Source organism: Oryctolagus cuniculus, chromosome 9, assembly GCF_964237555.1.
Source record: "Oryctolagus cuniculus chromosome 9, mOryCun1.1, whole genome shotgun sequence".
Classification (NCBI taxonomy): domain Eukaryota; kingdom Metazoa; phylum Chordata; class Mammalia; order Lagomorpha; family Leporidae; genus Oryctolagus; species Oryctolagus cuniculus.
Window position 1 is genome coordinate 14,853,576 of NC_091440.1, and position 26,233 is coordinate 14,879,808.

At 40.0% G+C, this 26,233-nt stretch overlaps 1 long non-coding RNA gene across 13 annotated transcripts in view; it reads left to right on the forward strand.

Annotated features, from left to right (window-relative positions):
- LOC103349100 (uncharacterized) overlaps window positions 1-26,233 on the forward strand; it is a 159,540-nt gene that overhangs the window by 21,758 nt on the left and 111,549 nt on the right. For 2 of the 13 annotated variants that reach the window (XR_011378724.1, XR_011378725.1), the window contains exon 2: window positions 25,786-25,918. The exons of 10 other annotated variants lie outside the window; for them this stretch is intronic. This is a non-coding gene — a long non-coding RNA (uncharacterized lncRNA). Of the gene's footprint in view, window positions 1-7,777; window positions 7,886-25,785; window positions 25,919-26,233 lie in introns of those variants that run through there. One more of the 13 variants, XR_011378734.1, reaches the window with a different exon arrangement.

The window sequence follows — 26,233 nt, forward strand, 5'->3', positions numbered from 1 at the left end:
GGAAGATATCTGTCTCCCTTCATTTTGCCTTTCAAATAAATAAATAAATATTTAAATAAGAGACAAACTGATTAATGAGGGTATTTAATTCAAGAATATAAGGTTAGCCATCATGCAAGAAAACTTGAAATGCCCACAAATCTCATGACTCACATATGCAGGGAATGAATGTTTTCACAATTTTTAAAATTTATATTTATTTGTTTGAAAAGTACAGAGACAGAGAGTGACAAAGAGAGATCTTCCATCTTCTCGTTCGCTTCATGCAATATCTGAGGCTGGGTCAGGCCAAAGCCCAGATCCAGGAACCTAATTTGGGTTTCCCATGTGTGAGACAGTGGCCCAAGTGCCTGGGCTATTACTGCTACCTCCCAAGGTGCGCATTGTCAGGAAGCTAGAATTGAGATGAAAGCCAGGACTCAAAGTCAGGCATACCATGATACAGGCCTCAGGCATCCCAAATGGCATCTTGACCACTGTGCCAGACTCATACCCCTGTTTTCACAAAAGTGACAATAGTCATAATCATTTACATGAAATTATCAGTAATGAGTTGCAAAGTTGAAAGAGATTTTTCAAAGCTAAAATCAGTCAAAAAAGCTAGTGGGAAGATTGATATTTTTATATTTTCTCTTTAGCTAATATTATAAAGTCATTTTATATGAGGAGATAAAGTACACTTAGACATAAATGTAGGTAAAATGTTAGAATTTCCAGGGAGTTAATTAATAGAAATATTTTTGTAATGCATAGGCATCTGCCAGGTCTCTATTATTTTTTTTTCATTTTTATGGATTGTATTTATTTTTTTATTTTTTTTATTATTTTTTTATTTTTTATTTTTTATTTTATTTTTTATTTTTTTAAACTTTTATTTAATGAATATAAATTTCCAAAGTACGACTTATGGATTACAATGGCTTCCCCCACATACCATCCTTCCCACCCACAACCCTCCCCTTTCCCACTCCCTCTCCCCTTCCATTCACATCAAGATTCATTTTCGATTATCTTAATATACAGAAGATCAGCTTAGTATACATTAAGTATGGATTTCAACAGTTTGCTCCCACACAGAAACATAAAGTGAAAAATAATAGATGATTTTTTTTAAATGATGATGAAATCAGATCAGACCTATTGTCATGTTTAATCCCAGTGAGAGTCAAGTTGGGAATTGATAATTTCTTTTTTTTTTTTTAACAGAGGATCAGTTTAGTATGCATTAAGTAAGGATTTCAACAGTTTGCACCCCCATAGAAACACAAAGTGAAATATATTATTTGAGTACTCGTTATAGCATTAAATCTCAATGTACAGCACATTAAGGATAGAGATCCTACATGAGGAGTAAGTGCACAGTGACTCCTGTTGTTGACTTTACAAATTGACACTCCTGTCTATGGCATCAGTAATCTCCCTATGCTCCAGTCATGAGTTTCCAAGGCTATGGAAGCCCTCTGAGTTCTCCGACTCTTATCTTGTTTAGACAAGGTCATAGTCAAAGTGGAGGTTCTCTCCTCCCTTCAGAGAAAGGTACCTCCTTCTTTGAAGACCTGTTCTTTCCACTGGGATCTCACTCACAGAGATCTTTTGCCAGAGTGTCTTGGCTTTCCATGCCTGAAATACTCTCATGAGCTTTTCAGCCAGCTCCGAATGCCTTTAGGGCTGATTCTGAGGCCAGAGTGCTATTTAGGACATCTGCCATTCTATGAGTCTGCTGAGTATCTCACTTCCCATGTTGGATCACTCTCCCCTTTATTTACTCCATTGGTTAGTGTTAGCAGGTACTAGACTTGTCTATGTGCTCCCTTTGACTCCCAGTCCCTCCACCATGACCAACTGTGAACTGAAATTGATCACTTGGAATAGTGAGATGGCATTGGTACATGCCACCTCGATGGGATTGAATTGGTATCCCCTGGTATGCTTCCAACTCCACCACTTGGGGCAAGTCAGCCTGAGCATGTCCCAAATTATACATCTCTTCCCTCTCCCATTCCCACACCCATGTTCAACAGGGATCACATTTCAGTTAATTTTCAACACTTAAGAATAACTATTTAATTTGTTGTGATACCTTTTCTCATTCTAAGTATTATTACACATTTAACATCTTTATATACCTATTTTAAGTTTTTACTTTGAGAAAATTGTCAATTCACACCCAGGTATAAGAAATAATGCAAAGGATTTTTCTGTACCCATCACCCCACTTCCCTCAGTGGGAACATTAGGAAAAACTGTAGTACATTATCACAACTAGGATATTGATACTGTGGTAAAGGCCTTTGTCTTTTAATTAAAGTTGTTTCTAACTGACATGATGAAAGTTGTGGTAGAGGCCTTCCGAAGATCAGATAGAAAAAAGAAGGCACTTACCCTGGAAATGGAATGTGGGCTTTATCTGCTTGCCTATGGATGCTTCAGCTGTAGTTACCATCTGCTTATATGTACCCATTTTAGGGTCTGTTTGCCAGTACAGAGCAATGGTGTTAAGCCTTGCCAGACAGCGTGTGGCTCAATAGATGTGTGGAAAAAAAATCACCAGTAACTACGCACACATGCATGGTACAGTATCAGTTCCTATGGCAGCCATGTAGTATTAGAATATCCAATCAAATGCATGTAACCATATATAAGGGAAGCAAAGAGGCCAACACCATATACAAGGAAATACCCCTCTTTGTTCAGGGTTCAGGCTTTTGGATAAGAAATTACACCTGGACCTTATGCCGGCAGAAATAATAAAACAGTACTTCCTGTTAAAAAGCTTTGGTTTCTTGTCTCTGTACATGAATCCTGCTACAGTACAGCATACATCTATTTTTTGTATTTGTAGCTTTGTGTCTTTTCTCTTAAGAGTTCCCCTTTTCCCAAAATGCTGAGCTTCAATTCCTGCATCTACCATGTGTTGGACACCATTCTGGGTGCTGCTAACCCTCTAGTGAAGGAGAAGACATACAATAGACACTGTAGCAGATCACCATTACGGAGAGCAATAAAAATGGATTGGGAGGTAGGAGAATTGGAGACAGACTGGAATTGTAATTTCAGAAGGATAGCTGGAGAAGGAAGGCACTGTAGTTTATCTTACTAATAAATTTCACTTTGGCTGCCAGACTCCATTGTAAGGAGCTTAGATCATGTCTGCATTACATGAACATCTTTATCTCTAAGGAGACATTTTGGTTTAACATGAGGTGCAGATTAACATCATCAGAAAAACACTTTGGTCCTACACAGAAGATGTAACTAAAATAGGATCCATGCCCAAGGCCACAGTGTTAACGAGTTCTAATAGGAAGGTCTCCTATTAATATGTCATTTAATCTTAGGAATTGCTTACTTTGTGGAAACTACATTGTCTTGGGAGCTGATTGTTCTGTCATTTGAAAATAATGAAGTGCCAAACTCAGTACCAATCACATTAAGTCGAAGACACAAGTCAGAGCAGTCGGTAGCAGCTATGAAAAAAAAAAAAAGGCAGTAATGAGCTCCTGCAGAATAAATCATATTCAGCGCCTGGTTTTGTAGAGAGCAAGGCCTCCCTGGGTGTTGAATTGAAGAAGCAAGCTGCAGCAGAGAGAGCTCTGCACACCGGGGTTGTGTCCTGCCTCTGTCAATTAGTGTGTGATACAGTGACGACACAGCTTTCGCAGTCGATCGAAGCAGATGACACATTGAAGCTCTGTGTGCAGTGGTGCTTTCCACAGAGCTCTTGCTCAGTAATTGCTTATTTCCCTTTTCTCACTTTCCTTCCATCAGCTGTAAAACCAGGATGGTATTCCTAATACATACTTTGCAGGATTACAGCATGGGTGTTAGAATTTAATACAGTTGTGGCAAGCATTGTGGCACAGTGGGTTAAGCCACTGCTTGGGTCACCAGCGTCCCACAGTGGAATGCCTGTTCAAGTTCTGGCTGCTCTGCTTCTGAACCAGATCTCTGTTAATGCACCTGCAAAGGCAGCGCATGATTCTCTAAGTACTCAGGCCCCTGTTACCCATGCTGGAGACCAGGATAGACTTCTGAGCTCCTGGCTTTGGCCTGGCCCAGCTCTGACTGTGGCAGCCATTTGGGGAGTGAACCAGCAGATGGAAATCTCTCTCTTCTCTCCCTTTCTCCGTAAATCTGCCTTTCAAATAAATAAATACATCTTTTTAAAAAAGGATTTAATGCAATAACATGTTAACCTTGTAAACTGGAAGATAGCATACAACTTTTTTTTTTAAAGGTTATTTATTTATTTGAAAGTCAGCGTAACACAGAGAGAGGAGAGGTAGAGAGGGAGAGGTAGAGAGGGAGAGGTAGAGAGGGAGAGGTAGAGAGGTAGAGAGGTAGAGAGGTAGAGAGGGAGAGAGGGAGAGAGGGAGAGAGGGAGAGAGGGAGAGAGGGAGAGAGGGAGAGAGGGAGAGGGAGAGGGAGAGGGAGAGGCCCAAGGACTTGTGCCATCTTCTACTGCTTTCCCAGGCCAAAGCAGAGAGCTGAATCAGAAGTGGAGCAGCCGGGACTAGAACTGGTGCCCATATGGGATGCTGGTGCTTCATGCCAGGGTGTTAACCTGCTGTGCCACAGCGCCAGTTCCAATAGCCTACAACTATTGGTGTTCACTATCGAATATGTAAAACTTCACTGTTTTTAAGTTCTTTGTTTCTTAATTAAGAGAATATTACAGGTACCTAAGTACCTGTCATATTCCAGAACATTTGATAGAACATGAAAAATTATCCTGCCAATTGTTTTGCTCACTGAAGAAGTTGTATGCATAAAGACCTGAAAGATGAGTGATGTTTGTTATGTAATACTAAATTAATTAAAAGTGAATATCCAGGTATAGTGATGTGTAGAAAAATGTATGCACTCCATCAGAAGCTATTGTTACCTGATTGAGAGAACATTAAATTACACAAATAATAATTTCACATCAATTACATAAATACTATATTCCTGAAATACTGGGAAATATGAATTCCCCGACAATGTATTAAAAATAACCTTTGGGGCTGGTGCTGTGGTGAAGTGGGTAAAACCCACCATCTACAGTGCTGGCATCTTATACTGGTGCTGGTTCGAGTCCTGGCTGCCCCCTTCTGATCCAGCTCTCTGCTGTGGCCTGGGAAAGCAGTGCAAGATGGCCCAAGTCCTTGGGCCTCTGCACCCATGTGGGAGACCTGGAGGAAGCTCCTGGCTCCTGGGTTTGGATTGGTGCAGCTCCGGCCGTTGTGGCCACCTGGGGAGTGAACCAGAGGATGAAACACTTCTCTCTCTCTCTGCCTCTGCCTCTCTGTAACTCTGCCTTTCAAATAAATAAATAACTCTTTAAAAATAGCTTTCTTTTTTAGCTTTTGCTGAACCCTGAAGTAGAATCAGGGTCTCTGTGAAGAGCTTAGCTTAACCTTTGGTTGTCACATTTCTTGGAAAGTCTCTGGGAGTTGATCAATAGAGTAGCATAGCAGTTTCTTACAGACCAAGACCCTGATTTATAAAACTTTGCATGAGGAGGGAAAAGGATGGGATATTCCTGCAAAGTCCAGATATAAATGAGACTTCAGGCAAGGTTGGATCCAGTGTCTCGGTGGTGACAGCAATGTGTGTTCATCTCTGCCCTCTCTCTTCCTCCTTGGCACGCCATCCCAAGTGCGGTCCCCTTTGTGTTTGGTTTCATGGGAGATAAAGGAGGCTGGTGTGACTGTAGCTTTGTGAATGATTAGGGGTATGCAGAGAAGCAGGTAGTCAGACTTGTACTTGCCTTGTAGTCCTGGTGCAGACTTTGAACTTTGTGTTAAAAGCAGGGATAGGCCATTAGAAATTTTTTCTTTCTTTTAAAAATTTTTTTGAGAAACAGTTTTAATTTACACTATAGTCAAAAGATTAATGCTACACTACAGCAAGCATGTAGGCAAGGGCTACAAACAACAATCAAATGAAAAGATGTCAATTTCACTCATGTACAGTAAATTTTAAAATACTAACAGATCATTAAGATTATAATAGTACCTTGTTCTTAACAATTTGATATATATGTAAAACAGTTTGATAAAACTATACTTATAGCAATATTAATACACAGCCATTTGTTTTTGTTTCTTTTTTTAATTTTAGCTTCTACATATAAAGGAGAACTTGGGACATTTGTCTTTCTGTGTCCAGTTTATTTCACTCAACATGATGTCTTCTAGATGTAGCCATTTGATGTAAATGGTAGAATTTCATTTTTATAGCTAATATTTCATTGTGTATAAATACTACATTTTGTTTGTTCATCTGATGAATGATACCTTGGTTGATTCCATATTTTGGCTGTTGTAAACAGTGCTGCTATAAACATGGTACAGGTGTCTCCTGGATATAATGTGTTCACTTTGGGGTATATACCCAGTAGTGAGATTATTGGATCCTATAGAAAACCTATTTCTAGCCGGCGCCGTGGTTCAATAGGCTAATCCTCCACCTTGTGGCACCGGCACACCGGGTTCTAGTCCCAGTCGGGGTGCCGGATTCTGTCCCGGTTGCCCCTCTTCCAGGCCAGCTCTCTGCTGTGGCCAGGGAGTGCAGTGGAGGATGGCCCAAGTGCTTGGGCCCTGCACCCCATGGGAGACCAGGATAAACACCTGGCTCCTGCCTTCGGATCAGCGTGGTGAACTGGCTGCAGCGTGCCGGCCATTGGAGGGTGAATCAACAGCAAAAGTAAGATCTTTCTCTCTGTCTCTCTCTCACACTGTCCACTCTGCCTATTTAAAAAAAAAAAAAAAAAAAAAAAAACAAACCTATTTCTGGTTTTCTAACAAGTCTCCATTCTGTTTTCCACAGTGGCTGTACTAATTTACATTCCTGCAATCAGTGTATAAGAGTTCCCCTTTCTCCACATTCTCACCATTATTTGTTACTTTTTGTCTATTGGATAATAACCACTCTGACAGGGGTGAGGAGTTATCTCATTGGGATTTTGATTTTTATTTCCCTGATGGTTACTGATGGTAAGCATTTTTTTACATATTTGTTGGCCATTTGTATTTCTTTTGAGAACTGTTTGTTGAGGTTTTCTGCCCATTTCTTAACTGGATCGATTGTTTTCTTGTTGAGTTTTTTAAGTTGCAAATATATTCTAGATATAAATCCTTTGTCAGATAGGTGGCTTGCAGTTTTTTTTTCCTCATTCTATTGGATGTCTCTTCACTTTATTGATTGTTTCCTTTGATGTATTTAAGCATCTGAATCTGATATAATTCTGTCTGTCTATTTTAGCTTTGGGTTCCTGTGTTTTTGGGGGTCTTATTCAAGAAGTCACCACCTACACCAATGTCTTGAGGTGTTTTCCCTACATTTCCTTCTAACAAATTGTAGTCTCAGGTCTTAAATTAGGTCTTTGATACATCTTGAGTTGATTATTTTTTTTAAACTTTTATTTAATAAATATAAATTTCCAAAGTGCAACCCTTGGATTACAGTGGCTTTTTCCCCTCATAACCTCCCTCCCACCTGCAGCCATCCCATCTCCCGCTCCCTCTCCCATCCCACTCACATCAAGATTCATTTTCAATTATCTTTGTATACAGAAGATCAATTTAGTATGTACTAGGTAAAGATTTTAACATTTTGCACCCACACAGAAACACAAAGTATAAAGTACTGTTTGAGTACTAGTTATACCGTTAATTCACATAGTACAATACACCAAGGACAGAGATCCTACATGGGGAGCAATCACACAGAGACTCTTGTTGATTTAACAATTGACACTCTTATTTATGACATCAGTAATCACCCAAGGCTCTTGTCATGAGCTACCAAGGCCATGGAAGCCTCCAGAGTTCACCAACTCTGATCCCGCTTGGACAAGGCCATAGTCAAAGTAGAAGCCCTCTCCTCCCTTCAGAGAAAGGTACCTCCTTCTTTGATGGCCTGTTCTTTCTGCTGGGATCTCACAGAGATCCTTCATTTAGGTCATTTTTTTTCACAGTGTCTTGGCTCTCCATGCCTGAAACACTCCCATAGGCCTACTAGCCAGATCCAAATGCCTTAAAGGCTGATTCTGAGGCAGAGTACTGTTTAGGACATCTGCCATTCTATGAGTCTGCTGTGTATCCTGCTTCCCATGTTGGATTGTTCTCTCCTTTTTGATTCTATCAGTTACTATTAACAGACACTAGTCTTGTTTATGTGATCCCTTTGACACTTAATCCTATCATTATGATCAATTATGAACTGAAACCGATCACTTTGACTAGTGAGATGGCATTGGTACATGCCACCTTGATGGGATTGAATTGGAATCCCCTGGCACGTTTCTAACTCTACCTTTAGGGGTAAGTCCAATTGAGCTTGTGCTGAACTGTACATCTCTTCCCTCTCTTATTCCCACTATTTTATTTAACAGGAATCACTTTTCCATTAAATTTAAACACCTAAGAATAATTGTTAATTAAAGAGTGCAACCAATGGTATTAAGTAGAACAAAAAAATACTAAAAGGAATAAAGTAGTAAGTTGTCCCTTGACAGTCATGACAAGGGCTGATCAAGTCATTGTTTCCCGTAGTGTCTATTTCACTTCAACAGGTTTCCTTTTAGGTGCTCAGTTAGTTGTCACCGATCAGGGAGAACATATGATATTTGTCTCTTTGGGACTGGTTTATTTCACTCAGCATGATGTTTTCCAGATTCCTCCATCTTGTTGCAAATGACTGGATTTCATTTTCTTTTTACTGCTGTATAGTATTCTATAGAGTACATGTCCCATAATTTCTTTATCCAGTCTTCTGTTGATGAGGATTTAGGTTGATTCCAGGTCTTAGCTATTGTGAATTGAGCTGCAATAAACATTAATGTGCAGACTGCTTTTTTGTTTGCCAATGTAATTTCCTTTGGGTAAATTCCAAGGAGTGGGTTGCATGATAGGGTTATGTGCAGGCCTCTGATGAATCTCCAAACTGTCTTACATAGTGGCTTTACCAGTTTGCATTCCCACCAACAGTGGATTAATGTCCCTTTTTCCCCACATCCTCACCAGCATCTGTTGTTGGTAGATTTCTGTATGTGAGCCATTCTCACTGGTGTGAGGTGAAACCTCATTGTGGTTTTGTTTTGCATTTCCCTGATTGCTAGTGATCCTGAACATTTTTTTCATGTGTCTGTTGGCCATTTGGATTTCCTCTTTTGAAAAATGTCTATTGAGGTCCTTGGCCCATCTCTTAAGTGGGTTGTTGGTTTTGATCTTGTGGAGTTTCTTGATTTCTTTGTAGATTCTGGTTATCAACCCTCTATCAGGTGCATAGTTTGCAAATATATTTTCCCATTCTGTCAGTTGCCTCTTCACTTTCCTGACTGTTTCTTTTGCAGTACAGAAACTTCTCAATTTGATGCAATCCCAATAGTTAATTTTGGCTTTGACTGCCTGTGCCTCCAGGGTCTTTCCCAAGAAGTCTTTGCCTGTGCCTATATCTTGCAGGATTTCTCCAATGTTCTCTAATAATTTGATGGTGTCGGGTCATAGATTTAAGTCTTTAATCCATGTTGAGTGGATTTTTGTGTAAGGTGTATGGTAGGGGTCTTGCTTCATGATTCTGCATGTGGAAATCCAATTTTCCTAGCACCATATGCAGAATAGACTGTCCTTGCTCCAGGAATTGGTTTTAGATCCTTGATCAAATATAAGTTGGCTGTAGATGTTTGGATTGATTTCTGGTGTTTGTATTCTGTTCCATTGGTCTATCCATCTGTTTCTGTACCAGTACCATGCTGTTTTGATTATAACTGCCCTGTAGTATGTCCTGAAATCTGGTATTGTGATGCCTCCGGCTTTATTTTTGTTGTACAAAAATTGCTTGTGCCTCCATATGAATTTCAGCATCATTTTTTCCAGATCTGAGGAGAATGTCTTTCGTATTTTGATTGGTATCACATTGAATCTATAAATTGCTTTTGGGAAAATGGACATTTTGATGATATTGATTCTTCTAATTCATGGGCTTGGAAGATTTTTCCATTTTTTTGGTATCCTCTTCTATTTCTTTCTTTAAGATTTTGTAATTTTCATCGTAGAGATTCTTAACATCCTTGGTTAAGTTTATTCCAAGGTATTTGATTGTTTTTATATCTGTCAGTTTTTATGGCAGTACGACTCTGTTTCAAGTGCTATAGCTTTGTAGTTTGCTTTGAAGTCTGGTTTTGTGATGCCTCTAGCTTAATTTCTTCTGCTCAAGATCACTTTGGCTATTCTGGGTCTTTTGTGATTCCTTAAGAGTTTCAGGGTTTTTTTTTTCCTAATTCTATACAGAATATCATTGGTATATTGATATGTATTACATTGAATGTGTAGATTGATTTAGGATTTAGATAGAATAGACATTTTAATGATATAAATTCACTCAATCCATGAGGAAGGAATATCTTTCATTTTTTGTGTCTTCAGTGATTTCTTTCATCAATGGTATATTATTTTCATTGTAGAAATCTTTCACTTCTTTGGTTAAATTTATTCTTAAATATTTGATTTTTGTGGCTGCTATGAATGGGACTTCTTTTTTCTGTTTCAGGGAGTTCATAATTAATGTATAGAAATGCAACTTTACTGCATTTGTTTATCAGTTTTAACAGTTTTTGTGGAGTATTTAGGTTTTTCCACGTACAGTGTCATCCCACCTGCAAACATGGATATTTTCAACTAAACAAGAAAAAAAAGAGAGAGAAGACCTAAATTAACAAAATCAGAAATGAAAAAGATGTAGCAATGGATATCACAAAAATGAAAAGAATCATCAGGAATTACTACAAACAGATATATGCTAACAAATTAGAAAATCTAGAAGAAACAGATACTCTATACTAAGTAAAACCCTATACTAAGTAAAAAGTTCAACAAATAGTATGAAAAATTTACTATTCCTCAACATTCAAGGCAAGGACCTTTCAAAGTGATAACATCTCAAAATTTCAATTTCACTTCTATAGGTTGCTTTTAGGAACTCTATCACCACAGTTCAGGGAGAACATATGATATTTGTCCTTTTGGAACTGGCTTATTTTACTAAGTATGATGTTTTCCAGTTTCATTCATTTTGTTGCAAATGATGGGAATTCATTTTTTAAAAAGATTTATTTATTTGAAAGAGTTACACAGAGAGAGAAGCAGAGGTACAGAGAGAGAGAGAGAGAGAGAGGTCTTGGATCTGCTGATTCACTATGACCACAATGGCTGAAGCTGGGCTGATCTGAAACTAGGAGATTCTTCTGAGTCTCCCATGTGGGTGCAGGGACCCAGCACTTGGGCCATCTTCTACTGCTTTCCCAGGCCAAAGCAGAAGGCTAGATCAAAAGTAGAGCAGCAGGGACTCGAACCGATGCCCATATGGGATGCAGACACTGCAGGTGGCAGCTTTATCTGCTATGCTACAATGCCAGCCCCAATTTAATTTTTATTTTTGCTGATGTGTAGTATTCCATGCTATACATATTCTATAATTTCTTTAACCTGTCTTCAGTTGGCAGACATTTGGGTTGATTCCATATCTTATTTTTTGTTAATTGAGCTGCAGTAAACATGGGGTTACAGATAACTCTTTCATATATTGAGTTAGTTTCCCTAGGATAAATTCCCAGGAATGGGATGGCTGGGTCATATGGTAGGTCTATTTTCAGATTTCTGAGGTATCTCCATTTTGTCTTCCACAGTGGTTTTGTCAGTTTGCATTCTCAGCAACAGTGGATAGAGTATCTTTTCCCTTACGTTCTCTACAGCATTTGTTGGTTGTTGATGTCTGTATGAAAGCCATTCTAATGGGGTTGAGATGAAACCTTATTGTGGTTTTGATATGAATTTCCCAAAAGCTAGTGATCCTGAGCATTCTTTTTTAACTTTTATTTAATGAATATAAATTTCCAAAGTACGATTTATGGATTACAATGGCTTCCCCCACATACCGTCCCTCCCACCCACAACCCTCCCCTTTCCCACTCCCTCTCCCCTTCCATTCACATCAAGATTAATTTTCGATTATCTTAATATACAGAAGATCAGCTTAGTATACATTAAGTAAGGATTTCAACAGTTTGCTCCCACACAGAAACATAAAGTGAAAAATAATAGATGATTTTTTTTAAATGATGATGAAATCAGATCAGACCTATTGTCATGTTTAATCCCAGTGAGAGTCAAGTTGGGAGTTGATAATTTTTTTTTTTTTTTTTTTTTTTTTTTTTTTTTTTTTTACAGAGGATCAGTTTAGTATGCATTAAGTAAAGATTTCAACAGTTTGCACCCCCATAGAAACACAAAGTGAAATATATTGTTTGAGTACTCGTTATAGCATTAAATCTCAATACACAGCACATTAAGGACAGAGATCCTACATGAGGAGTAAGTGCACAGTGACTCCTGTTGTTGACTTTACCAATTGACACTCCTGTCTATGGCATCAGTAGTCTCCCTATGCTCCAGTCATGAGTTTCCAAGGCTATGGAAGCCCTCTGAGTTCTCCGACTCTTATCTTGTTTAGACAAGGTCATAGTCAAAGTGGAGGTTCTCTCCTCCCTTCAGAGAAAGGTACCTCCTTCTTTGAAGACCTGTTCTTTCCACTGGGATCTCACTCGCAGAGATCTTTTGCCAGAGTGTCTTGGCTTTCCATGCCTGAAATATTCTCATGGGCTTTTCAGCCAGATCCGAATGCCTTTAGGGCTGATTCTGAGGCCAGAGTGCTATTTAGGACATCTGCCATTCTATGAGTCTGCTGAGTATCTTGCTTCCCATGTTGGATCACTCTCCCCTTTATTTATTCTATCGGTTAGTGTTAGCAGGTACTAGACTTGTTTTTGTGCTCCCTTTGACTCTTAGTCCTTTCATTATGATCAATTGTGAAATGAAATTGATCACTTGGAATAGTGAGATGGCATTGGTACATGCCACCTTGATGGGATTAAATTGGAATCCCCTGGTATGTTTTTAACTCTACCATTTGGGGCAAGTCAGCTTGAGCATGTCCCAAATTACACATCTCTTCCCTCTCTTATTCCCACTCTTATGTTTAACAGGGATCACATTTCAGTTAATTTTTAACACTTAAGAATAACTGTGTATTAATTACAGAATTAAACCAGTCATATTAAGAAGAACAGACAAAAAAACTACTAAGAGGGATAATGTATTAAGTTGTTCATTAACAGTCAGGGCTATGCTGATCAAGTCACTGTTTCCCATAGTGTCCATTTCACTTCAGGAGGTTTCTTTTTTGGTGTTCAGTCAGTTGTCACCGATCAGGGAGAACATATGGTATTTGTCCCTTTGGGACTGGCTTATTTCACTCAGCATGATGTGTTCCAGATTCCTCCATTTTGTTGCAAATGACTGGATTTCGTTGTTTCTTACTGCTGTATAGTATTCTAAAGAGTACATGTCCCATAATTTCTTTATCCAGTCTACCGTTGATGGGCATTTAGGTTGGTTCCAGGTCTTAGCTATTGTGAATTGAGCTGCAATAAACATTAGGGTGCAGACCGCTTTTTTGTTTGCCAATTTAAATTCCTTTGGGTAAATTCCAAGGAGTGGGATGGCTGGGTCGAACGGTAGGGTTATCTTCAGGTTTCTGAGGAATCTCCAGACTGACTTCCATAGTGGCTTGACCAGTTTGCATTCCCACCAACAGTGGGTTAGTGTCCCTTTTTCCCCACATCCTCGCCAGCATCTGTTGTTGCTAGATTTCTGCATGTGAGCCATTCTAACCGGGATGAGGTGAAACCTCATTGTGCTTTTGATTTGCATTTCCCTGATTGCTAATGACCTTTGTGGGGAGCAACCCGGACTAGACTGAGTTACTGGAATTAAGACTTATTCTATGCATCTGCTCTCCCACAATATGGCGCTGGGAGAGAAGTAAACAGCTTCTGCACAGCTGCCTCCAGTTCAACCAATAAACTGTAGGACTTGCTCCTGATTGGAGGAGAGCAGCGTACTCGGCGTGTGGGCAGCCGAGTTGGGATTGGCAGAGGAGGACTATAAAAGAGGGGGGGCGACATAATGGTGCCGTGACTCAGATAGGAAGCCTAGGCAGGGTTTAGTGTCGTTCCTCCACGAAGAGGGGGAGCGACATAATGGTGCCGTGACTCGGATATGAAGCCTAGGCAGGGTTTAGTGTCGTTCCTCCACGAAGAGGGGGAGCGACAACCTTGAACATTTTTTCATGTGCCTGTTGGCCATTTGGATTTCCTCTTTTGAAAAATGTCTATTGAGGTCCTTGGCCCATCTCTTAAGTGGGTTGTTGGTTTTGTTTTTGTGGAGTTTCTTGATCTCTTTGTAGATTCTGGTTATTAACCCTTTATCTGTTGCATTGTTTGCAAATATTTTTTCCCATTCTGTCGGTTGTCTCTTCACTCTCCTGACTGTTTCTTTTGAAGTACAGAAACTTCTCAATTTGATGCAATCCCAATAGTTAATTTTGGCTTTGACTGACTGTGCCTCCCGGGTCTTTTCCAGAAACTCTTTGCCTGTGCCAATGTCTTGAAGGGTTTCTCCAATGTTCTCTAGTAACTTGATGGTGTCAGGTCGTAGATTTAGGTCTTTAATCCATGTTGAGTGGATTTTTGTGTAAGGCGTAAGGTAGGGGTCTTGCTTCATGATACTGCATGTTGAAATCCAATTTTCCCAGCACCATTTATTGAATAGACTGTCCTTGCTCCAGGAATTAGTTTTAGATCCTTGATCAAATATAAGTTGGCTGTAGATGTTTGGGTTGATTTCTGGTATTTCTATTCTGTTCCATTGGTCTATCCATCTGTTTCTGTACCAGTACCATGCTGTTTTGATTACAACTGCCCTGTAGTATGTCCTGAAATCTGGTATTGTGATGCCTCCGGCTTTGTTTTTGTTGTACAAGGTTGCTTTAGCTATTCGAAGTCTCTTGTGCCTCCATATAAATTTCAGCACCAATTTTTCCAGATCTGAGAAGAAGGTCTTTGGTATCTTGATTGGTATTGCATTGAATCTGTAAATTGCTTTTGGGAGAATGGACATTTTGATGATATTGATTCTTCCAATCCATGAGCATGGAAGATTTTTCCATTTCTTGGTATCCTCTTCTACTTCTTTCTTTAAGGTTTTGTAATTTTCATCGTAGAGATCTTTAACGTCCTTGGTTAAGTTTATTCCAAGGTATTTGATTGTTTTTGTAGCTATTGTGAATGGGATTGATCTTAGAAGTTCTTCCTTAGCCATGGCATTGTCTGTGTATACAAAGGCTGTTGATTTTTGTGCATTGATTTTATACCCTGCTACTTTGCCAAAATCTTCTATGAGTTCCAATAGTCTCTTCGTAGAGTTCTTTGGGTCCCCTAAATAAAGAATCATGTCATCTGCAAAGAGGGATAGTTTGAGTTCTTCCTTCCCAATTTGTATCCCTTTAATTTCTTTTTCTTGCCTAATAGCTCTGGCTAGAACCTCCAGAACTATATTGAATAGCAGTGGTGAGAGTGGACATCCCTGTCTGGTCCCAGATCTCAGTGGAAATGCTTCCAACTTTTCCCCATTCAATAGGATGTTGGCTGTGGGTTTTTCATAGATTGCTTTGATTGTATTGAGGAATGTTCCTTCCAAACCCAGTTTGCTTAGAGTTTTCATCATGAACGGGTGTTGTATTTTATCAAATGCTTTCTCAGCATCTATTGAGATAATCATATGGTTTTTCTTCTGCAGTCTGTTAATGTGGTGAATCACATTGATTGTCTTGCGCACATTAAACCATCCCTGCATACCAGGGATAAATCCCACTTGGTCTGGGTGGATGATCTTTCTGATGTTGTTGCATTCTATTGGCGAGAATTTTATTGAGGATTTTTGCATCTATGTTCATCAGGGATATTGGTCTGTAATTCTCTTTCAGTGCTGCATCTTTTTCTGGCTTAGGAATTAAGGTGATGCTGGCTTCATAGAAAGAATTTGGGAGGATTCCCTCTTCTTCGATTGTTCTGAATAGTTTGAGAAGAATTGGAGTTAGTTCTTCTTTAAACGTCTGGTAGAATTCAGCAGTGAATCCATCTGGTCCTGGGCTTTTCTTTGTTGGGAGGGCCTTTATTACTGTTTCAATTTCTGTCTCAGTTATGGGTCTGTTTAGGTTTTCGATGTCTTCCTGGTTCAATTTAGGTAGGTTGCATGTGTCCAGGAATCTATCCATTTCTGATAGGTTTCCCTGTTTGCTGGCATAGAAGTCCTTGTAGTAATTTCTGATGATTCTTTTTATTTCTGTGGTGTCTGTTGTTACGTTTCCTTTTTCATCGATCCTGAGCATTTTTTATGTGTTTGTTGGCCACTTGGGTTTCCTCTTTTCAAAAATGCCTGTTTAAGTCCTTTGCCCATTTCTTAACTGGATTGTTTGTTTTGTTGTTTTTGAGTTTCTTGATTTGTTTGAATATTCTGGTTATTATTTCTGTATCAGTTGTATAATTTGCAAATAATTTCGTCCATTCTGTCAGTTGCCTTTTCACTTTGCTGAGTGTTTCTTTTGCATGCAGAAGCTTCTCAATTTGATGTAATCCTATTTGTCATTTTTAGCTTTGATTGCCTGTGCCTCTGGGGTCTTTTCCAAGAACTCTTTGTCTATGCTGATGTCTTGTAGGGTTTCCCAATGTTATCTAATAATTTCATGGTGTCGGGTCATAGAATTAGGTGTTTAGTCCATTTTGAGTGGATTTTAGTGAAAGGTGGAAGGTAGGGGTCTTGCTTCATACTTCTGCAAGTGGGGATCCAGTTTTCCCAGAACCATTTGTTGAAGAGATTGTTCTTGCTCCAGGGATTGATTGTAGCTTCTTTGCCATAGATAAGTTTGTTCTAGATGCCTGGGTTGATTTCTGGCATTTCTATTCTGTTCCATTGGTTTATCCATCTGTTTTTATACTGGTACCAGGCTGGTTTGATTACAACTGTCTTGTAGTATGTCTTGAAATCTTATATTGTGATGCCTCCAGCTTTGTTTTTGTTGGATAAGATTGTTTTTGCTATTTGGGGTCTCCTGTATTTCTATATGAAATTCAGGATCGTTTTTTCTATATTTGAGAAGAATGTCTTTGGCATTTTGATTGGTTATTACATTGAATCTATAAATTTCTTTTGGTAGTATGGACATTTTGATGATATTGAAAATTTTTTCTTTTTTTGTATCCTTCTCTATTTCTTTCTTTAATGTTTTGTAATTCTCATCTAGAGATCTTTGACATCCTTGGTTAAATGTATTCCAATGTATTTTATTTTTTCTGTGAATAGGATTGATCTTCAAAGTTCTTTCTCAGCAGTGGTATTACCTGTGTATACAAAGACTCTTGCTTTTTGTGTGTTGATTTTATATCCTGTCACTTTACCAAACTCCTTTATGAATTTTGGTAGTTTCTTTGTGGAGTCTTTTGGATCCCATGTATATAGAATCATGTCTTCTGTGAAAAGGGGTAATTTTGCTTTCTACTTCCTGATTTGTATCCCTTTGATTCATTTTTCTTGCCTAGTAGCTCTGGCTAAAACTTCCAGGACTATATTGAATAACAATGGTGAGAGTGGGCATTCTTGTCTGGTTCTGGACCTTAGTGGGATTGCTTCCAACTTTTCCCCATTCTATAGGATGCTGGCTGTGGGTTTGTCATAAATTGCCTGGATTGTGTTGAAGAATGTTCCTTTTATACCCACTTTGCTTAACATTTTCATCATGAAAGTACATTGCATTTTATCAGATGTTTTCTTTGCATCTATTGAAATAATCATATGGTTTTTATTCTTCATTTTGTTAATGTGATGTATCACATTGTTTTGAGACTGTTGAACCAGCCTTGTGTACCAGCAATCAATCTCACTTAGTTCAGGTGAATGATCTTTCTGGTGTATTGTTGGATTCAGTTGGCTAGTATTTTACTGAGGACTTCTGCATCTATGTTAATCAAGGAAATTGGTCTGTATACTCTTTCTCTGTTGTATCATTCTCAGGTTTAGGAATAAAGGTGATGCAGGCTTCATAGAAGGAGTTTAGAGGATTCCCTTCTTTTCAAATGTTTTGAATAGCTTTAGAGGAATTGGAGTTTCTTCATGTTTCCTATGTCTCTACATTGATGTCTGTACATCTGGTAGAATAGTTTCATCTTTATCTAGCAGGTTTTATTTGAAAATGGTTTATAGTTTAGATGGATGCACAGTGTGACTGGCTTGTTTATTTGGCTTTGGTTTTTGTTGAGCGAAGAAGTAAAATTCCTTTCTTTAATCAGTGTCAGCTATATCTATACATAACACTGCAGCAGTTCATAGGAGTACAAGTGTGATTTTGAGGTGAATGTGAGCTTCCTAGGCTGTGGATCTTTAGTCCCCAGAGACTCGGATGTCAGTTATTCTATGGGTTGTGATAGCCAGGGCCTTGTTTTTGGTGCTGGGGGATACAAGGTCTGCTGTCCTCTTGTCTCACTGGGAAGCCTTCTTGCTCCTGGGGCTTATGGCACCAATAGCTGTGGTTCTAGTATTGACATGGATAGGGCCTTTCCCTGGTTCTGTTGGGAGAATGTTACTGGTGCTGGGGCTTATAACACCAAAACTCCTAGTCCTAAGACTAAGGCAAGTGAGCTGAAGCATGCTACAATACTACAAGGTGACCACTGGGTATATAGGAGATTTTGTACTAGCGGGTATAGGTCCAGAGAGGTAGAATGCAGCCAAGTTCTTCCCTAAGCTCCACTAGTAGAATACAGTGGGTTTGAGGAAATTAGTACTAATTGTTACAGTCCTGTTGTAGGATACACTGGGATCATTACCCAGAACTCCTAGGGTGGGGATCAGGTGTTGGGGTTAGTGGCAGTCACCTGCCTGAAGCAGAAAAATGTGATAGTGCACTCCACGTACTGTGAGTAAATGCTAGTTAATCCAAAGATTATAATACCAACATTAGCAGTCCCAGTTCCAGATGACAGACATGGAACTGCCCCCAGTTCTCACATATGCAAGGGTGTAGCTAGAATTTGTTCCTGGGGCTCCCAACGCTATGAGCTAAGAAATACAGAGGGAACTTTCTGGTTAGGCCCAGATGTTTTGTGGGCTGCTGCTGGTGCTAACCCCAAGAAACTGAGGGGAACTCCCATGGGTTACGTAGAGTGCATAAGCACAGCTCTGGAGCTAATGCCAAGAACTCTCATAGTTGCAGGATTCGTGGATTCTACCCTCTATCCTGAAAATTACCCTGACTTGTCTTTGATGACTTCATGTAGCAACATGATGATGTTCTGTCTGCTGAGTTGGAACATAGTTCAGCCAAGATTCTGCCACACTCAATTTGAACTGGCACTTTGGGAAGGTATAGGAAGAGATGGAGGCGATGTGGCTTAATTTTTCAGAGCAAAGTAGTTGTTCAGACTCCCGTCAGCTCCCCAGGCTGGACTTGAAGTTGTTGGAGGACTGTGGAATTCTCCCTCAGTTCAAGCTGCTGTTGTTGGGGCACCACAGCAACTTCTTCCTGTCTTTTCAGGAGAAGATGGTGTTTCCCAGGTGGCAGACAGCTGCATAGATGCAGAATTGGCTGGTGGTATCGCCAAACACGTTGGCATGGTTTTCCTCTTTTCTCCCCATCCCACAGGGTCTCTGTTATGTTGTGTCACTTTTACGTTGAGAATTTCTATCAGTCAGTCCCTTAGGAACATGGTCTTTGTTTTTATGCTGAAGTCAGTGTGGCTCTCAGTATTCAGCCATCTTGGATCCCCCAACTAGAAATTTTTAAGGAAGGGAGTTATATGGTGTGATGCACAGTTGTAAAAGGTCCGTCTGATTGTTAGGACAGAGTTCTTTGGAGAGGGTCACTTGGAAGCAGTAAGTAAGTGAGGTGGTTGCAACAGTCCCTAAGGTCTCAGTAAGGATTAGGTGTGAGAGATAAGAGAAAGAAGTCAGGAGTAAGGTGTACTGTTTGTGGAAGTCCATTGAAACTCTTGTGTAAAGTATCCTTCCTGACATTTATTTTGCTAGACACCCCAGGGATATTGCACAGCTATGACCCCTTTTGATGTTAAAGTTTTATTGACTTTGGTTATTTGAGAATTGTCCACCAGATATTGCAAAACACGGGAAGGGAGAAAGATGAATGACTAAGACAATAGTAAACATTACAGAATTAGGCTCCGAGGGAATTCAGGTCCTAGAATTAGTTTAAAAGTGTTCTGGATTATGTATGTCTGAGATAAATAAAAATTATTAAAATGGTTTAAAAATCGAGACGAAAGGAAGAAAATGTCAAAAATAATCTGGGCATATTTCAAAGTGAGCCAAATAGAGCTCTCAGCAAAGGAAAATATTATCATTGATGAAAAAGAAACCCTTCAGTGATTGGTTAATTGTAAATTACACATGGATAAATTGGTGAACTGGAAATAGAAACATGAGAAAATTATCCAGAGTGCATCATAAATATAAAGAGGTAAAGGATTTAAGTGAGAAGTTGAGATGGCAAAAGCCAGTACCTTCTGGGAGCAGTTCTGAGATCAGAAGCGATGATGTGGCGGATGTCATAAAAGAGAGGGCTGAGAATTTCCTTTGGTGTTATGAAAGCTGGGATTTCTCAGACAGAAGCAGCATAAATCCTACTTAATCTCCTAAATCTGCATAAATGAGATACATGAAATTTGTTCACCTTAAAAATAGATAGGTAAAAATTTAAAAATCCCATTAAATATGATAAAGTAAATCAGTAGTTGGGAATTTAGATACACTGCAGACACAAATGGAAAAGAAACCTTAAAATTAATCAAGGAGAAGCTAGAATGTACTTCTAAAAGAATTGTGAAGCAAGAATGGACAGTGACTCAGTGAGATACCACTTCATAGCTACTAGTTGACTAAGAAGATGAAAGATAACAGAAGTGTGGGTAAGGATATGCAGAAGGTGGTACCCTCACAGGTGACTTCCTGGATGTAAAATGGTACATTTATGTTGGAAAACAGCCTGAGAGTTCCTCAAAAGGATAAGTACTGAATTACTACATAGCTCAGCAATTCTATCCTAGATATATAGCCAAAAAAACTGAAAACAGTTAATACAAAAACCTGTACATGAATATTCATGTAAGCATTGTTTATAATAGACCAGCCTGTATACCAGAGCAAAATACATAAGTGCTGTGTACCAGGGTAGCACGTCTTTTGCATATACCAGATAAATGCCAGACCATAAAACATCATATACCAGATAAATGCCAGACCATAAGACATACCACTGAGATACGTGTTTTATTGTAGAAGCATCCAGTTTCCTCTAATTAATAGCTTAGGAGGTTTTGGACATTAAACCTCAAATAAGCCCTGGAATTAATATTGCTCCCTTTATGTACTGACTTATCAAATTCCAGATAATTCCCTAATGTGGTCCTTTATTCATGTTGCCAGCTGTTAATCCTTTTCAGCCATGGAAACATGTATTATGTGTTGCAGTGTGGATACTATCAGCCAGGCATTTGGTTAAGAGATAAGAGGAGGAAATCCTTCTCCAGATTATCTGGGAAACTCTTGTGCAATGTGGGCAGGCCTGTTGAATGAGAACTCCGAGACGCCAGTGACAGTTGCTTGGGAGCACGCTGACTGACATCTTTCTGACAATTTCTTCTCCCTCAGAAATCAACTGCTTTCCTCAGAACCCTCAAAAGTGAACCCCTGAAGCTTGCCCGGGTCAAGTTTAGCACTTGCTCACAGGTTTTTTCCTACTGAATGAACAAATGCCATTTCCCGGGTTGTGTGAAGTCCATTATGATCTCGATATAATCTTTTTGGCATAGCTAAGGGTCTCCAAAGAAAAATGCAATCTCTCAGTAAGCCCTTAAATCTATTGAAGAATTTTAAAAATTTCAGTAAAGTACACATAATGTAAAATTCACCATTGGCCATTTTTAAGGGTACATACAATTCAGAAGCATTACGTGTATTCATGTTGTTGTGCAAACAATCTCTAGAACGTCTTCATTTTGTAAAACTGTCACTCTATGCTATTAAACAAAAACTCCATTCCTCCTCCCCCATCGCCTGGCGACCACCATCCTCCCTTCTGATCACATGCATTTGACTGCTCTGAAAACCTCATACAAGTGGAATCACACACTATAGGTCTTTCTGTGTTTTGCTTATTTAATGTAACACAATGTCTTCAAGGTATATCCATGTTGTTTCTTGTGTCAGAATTTCCTTTATATTTTTAATGCTTTGTCTATTTATTTGAAAGGCAGTTACAGGGTAGGGGGTTGGGGGGAAGACGCAGAGAGATTTACCATCAGCTGATTCACTCCTTAAATGGTCACAATGGCCAGGTCTGGGTCGGCTGAAGCTGGGAGCCTGGAACTCCATCAAGGTCTCACAAATGGGTGACGAGAGCCTGGGCACTTGGGTCATCTTCTGCTGTTTTCCCAGCACATTCACAGGCAGCTGGATCAGAAGCGGACTAGTTTGAGCTGGGACTTGAACTAGTGCTCATAAGGGATGCTAGACACAGGTGGTGACTTAACCCAGTATGCCACAATGCTGGACTCAGAATTTCCTTTTTAAGCCTGAATAATATTCTATCATATGTCCATTAAAGAAATTTCAGTGAATATATGACACTTAGCTAAAAACATAAAAAAGATTAAATGTTTTAACCCTCAAAGACGCTATACTCGCTTACTTATTCCTCCATTGAATTTGCCTGCCAAGTGACTGGATGCTAAAATAAATAAATAAATAAAAATCAGTGACTAACACACAGTTACTGCCCTGGAAATTCTCAAAGTGAGGATACGGCTCTTCTCCAAGGCCAGATGGGTCATTTGAACAATCTGTTAAAGTAGCAAAGAAAGATGTATCGCCTTAAATTGACCCTGTTTCAGGGCCTATTATTTCCAAAAACTCCTGAGGGATTTCTCCTGCAAAACTTCCTCTTGCTCATAGAAGATGAAAGTGAGCTTTTAAAAAAATGTGGCATTTGCTAATTGAGAATTCATATTGGGTTTATTGTTTTAAGTCTGTAAATTCTGCCTCTCATGGAAAACAGACCTTCTTCCATGGGTTTTAGATAATGCAGTTCATGTGTTACTTAACAGTGGATCGCATTGTGAGGATTTCACTATTGTGCGGATGTGGTAGGGTGTGTCTACACAAACTAAAACAACTGTGATGTCTCATGATGATACAGTCTTATGGGACTGTAACATAGGTCCTTGACCAAGATGTAAGAGGGTACCTGACCAGATTTGTGGTTTGCATGTTTTGTCATTGAAAGCAGGAGAGCCACTATTGTGCTCTGCTCTTGCTCTAATCTAGGACTAACAGATGTTTTCATCATCCCAGGACTCGCATCTTGAAGTCAGAATGTTGTGTTGGATCTCATTTCACCTTGCCTGAGCTCTCTGCGTAGTTCTCTGGGGGTGCTGTTAGACTGCTGTCGGGCCTTACCTGTGAGTTGGTAAACAGGAACATTTGACCCCCAAAGGAATAAGGTGACAGGGAAGTGGGACCAGCTTCCATCACATATGCACTCCATTTTCTGTCAATAGCCTGTTACCATGCACTGGCTGTTGGCTTTCCTGAGGAATAGAGCCATTTGATGAATAAAATGCTGTCATTTCCAGCCATTAGAATGTACTGTAACAGTTGTAATAGTGAAAGCAGAGCCGGTGGTCAAGTGGGATGAGGCATCAAGTGAGACCTTGGTTCTCTGGGTCTCGGGTTGGATTGTCTTAATGAATGCAGCCTCCCCAGGGCCTGTTGTATCACAGATCTCTGGGGAAAAGCAAATCCGTGCTTTCCTTCTCTGAGTTGCGATGGGTTTAGCACTTAGATCCACTATGCAGAGATTTCAATAAGGGCTGCCTGTTCCTGTGTGAGAGCAAGTGGAAAGAGGGTCAGAAAAGACTGTGCACCATGCCAGGACCCAGGAAGAAGACAGGTGGAAAGTTTTGGAGGAAGCATCATAGGCTGCCATACAGTTAGTGTAAGGAAGGCCACTGTAGAGTCTGTGGGTTGAACTTGATGGTCACTGGAGTCTGATGTCTCCCAGGAAACCAGAAGCCTTAGCATCTCCGACAGCTCACACAGACACACACAGATACACACACAGGAGGGAGCAGCCTTTGCTTAATTACACTCTGTCACTGAAGCTCTGTGAGCCATTCTCATGCTAGTGATAGTCTGCATCCTTAGTTTCATAGTTGTTTTTAAGCAATTCTGAGTTTTGATGATTTAAAAAAAAAGTGTTTGAAAGGCAGAGACAGAGAGGAGACAGGGAGAAAGCTCCTGCCTACTGATTCAATCCTCAGATGCTCAAAACAGCCAGGGTTGGGCTAGGCTGAAGCCCGAGACTGGGAACTCAAGCCAGTTCTCCTGTGTGGGTGGTAGGGAACCCACTACTGCAGCCATAACCTGCTGCCTCCCAGAGTGTGCATTAGCAGGAAGCTGGGAATGGGAGCAGAGCTGGGACTTGAACTCAGGCACTGCAGTACAGATCCTAAATATCCGAATTGAAATCTGAACTGTCCACCCCATAGTTCTGTGCTTTAAAGAACTCCATTTTATCTGGTTCTAACATCATTAAGGGTGGGTGCTGCTTCTTGTTTTAAGTGAGTCACTATTAATTTTTGAGTTTCATCTTTCATTAGTTTGAAAGTTTCCAAAAACCAGCTAATTGATGACAGTGGCCTCCTAGGATTATTTTATTTTCTGTGTGACTCTGACTTGGTGTAAACAGAGAAAAGCAAAAGCAATGAGGATTTTACTTCTGTTCAGTGTTAAGATTATTCTGTGGTCTTATGAGCTTTGTGGGCTTACTCAGCTGTCAATTACATCAGTGGAGTGGTCTTAAGTCGCTGGACCTCTTTATGTATAAAATAGGAATAATCATTCACATCTGGCAGAAAGTGAGTTGAAATAACATGTATTTAAGGTCTGGGTGCAAAGGAAACCCTCAACTGGATATCCAGCCAGAGTTATTTATTAATTTTGTAAGTTTACTGAGCTGTATGGGAGTGTAACTCAGAGTTGAGTGAAGTGATCAGGAAAGACTCATGGTGTTTGAAAAAAGAAAAGATTAGGAGGGAGGAAGTTGGTGCTGACAAAATCATGGAAAATGCCAGGAGGGAGCTCTAGGTTGCTGGTCCCCAGAGCAGCCCACCAGGGAAGCTTCCACCTCTGTTCCATGTAGGAAGGGGCAGGTGGAAGCTGCTGCTGCACCTCTTGCGTTCCATGCCACACTATTGCAACCAGCTTCTTTATACCCAGGAGTTGAGGTTGAACTGTGGGACAAGACTGCAAAAACCAGCCCATCCCACCACCTTGCTTACTGGCAGGAAGCCAAAAGCGGCAGGTCAAAGGTACCTGCCTTCCAAATTGTACCAGATGCATCAGCTGTGTAGACCTAATTTGCATGCAGAATCCCAGTAGCAAGGGTTTCCAATTTCCCAGACTCTGCAGGGCAGGAAGGCAGAGGAAGGAGGTAGAAGCCAATGCCAAAGCCTAGTCAGCCACCTGGTGCAAAAAGTGCTTGATGTGTGTCCCTTCCTTGAATTGTCAGCATAGGTGGAATTGTTAACATAAGACAGGTAGAAGTATCTTCCTCATGTTATTGACTTAGAAACAGAAGCAAGTGTGTGGGAGAGGCAGATCTATCCTCAAAATTTAAGTCTCTTAATTACTCTGTTGCCTTTTCTAGAATATTTACATTATTTGTATTTACTCTTGGAAGAAACCAAGAAAGCAAAACCTCACTTTCATCCCTTTGGGGAGCAGGCTGCCCTCACTATAGGTAGATCAAGTAAATTTTTTTTGGTCTGTCATTCAGGAAATAAGAATATGGACCTCTTCAAGCTCTGCCTCCTCCTTTGGATTATCAAGGTACAAAGCACATTGACAACTGCCTTGTAACTCCCTCCCTGATTGCCATTTAATGAATGGAGGAATTGAGACAGAACCAGGTGAGCATATTGAGATTAGGGGCTTGACATTCAATTCTCACTCAGACCAGCATCTGTTTCCTTTACTCCAGCAGCGCGGTTTTCCCTGGACCTAGGATACATTTGCTGGCCTTATTTTATGCTCACTCAACAAAGATCCAAGTTGGAATTTCCAGTTAATTCTGCACCCTTGATCTTTGGAGCACAGGCTGTCAGCTTTGGGCTTCCAGAAATGCCCTAGTAGGTGGGTGCTTGAGCTTGGGCCTTCGAGCCCCTCCTAGGCTGTGGTCCAGTTGGGTGAATCATTGGTTTCCAGAAAGTAGCGTGAGAACTTCT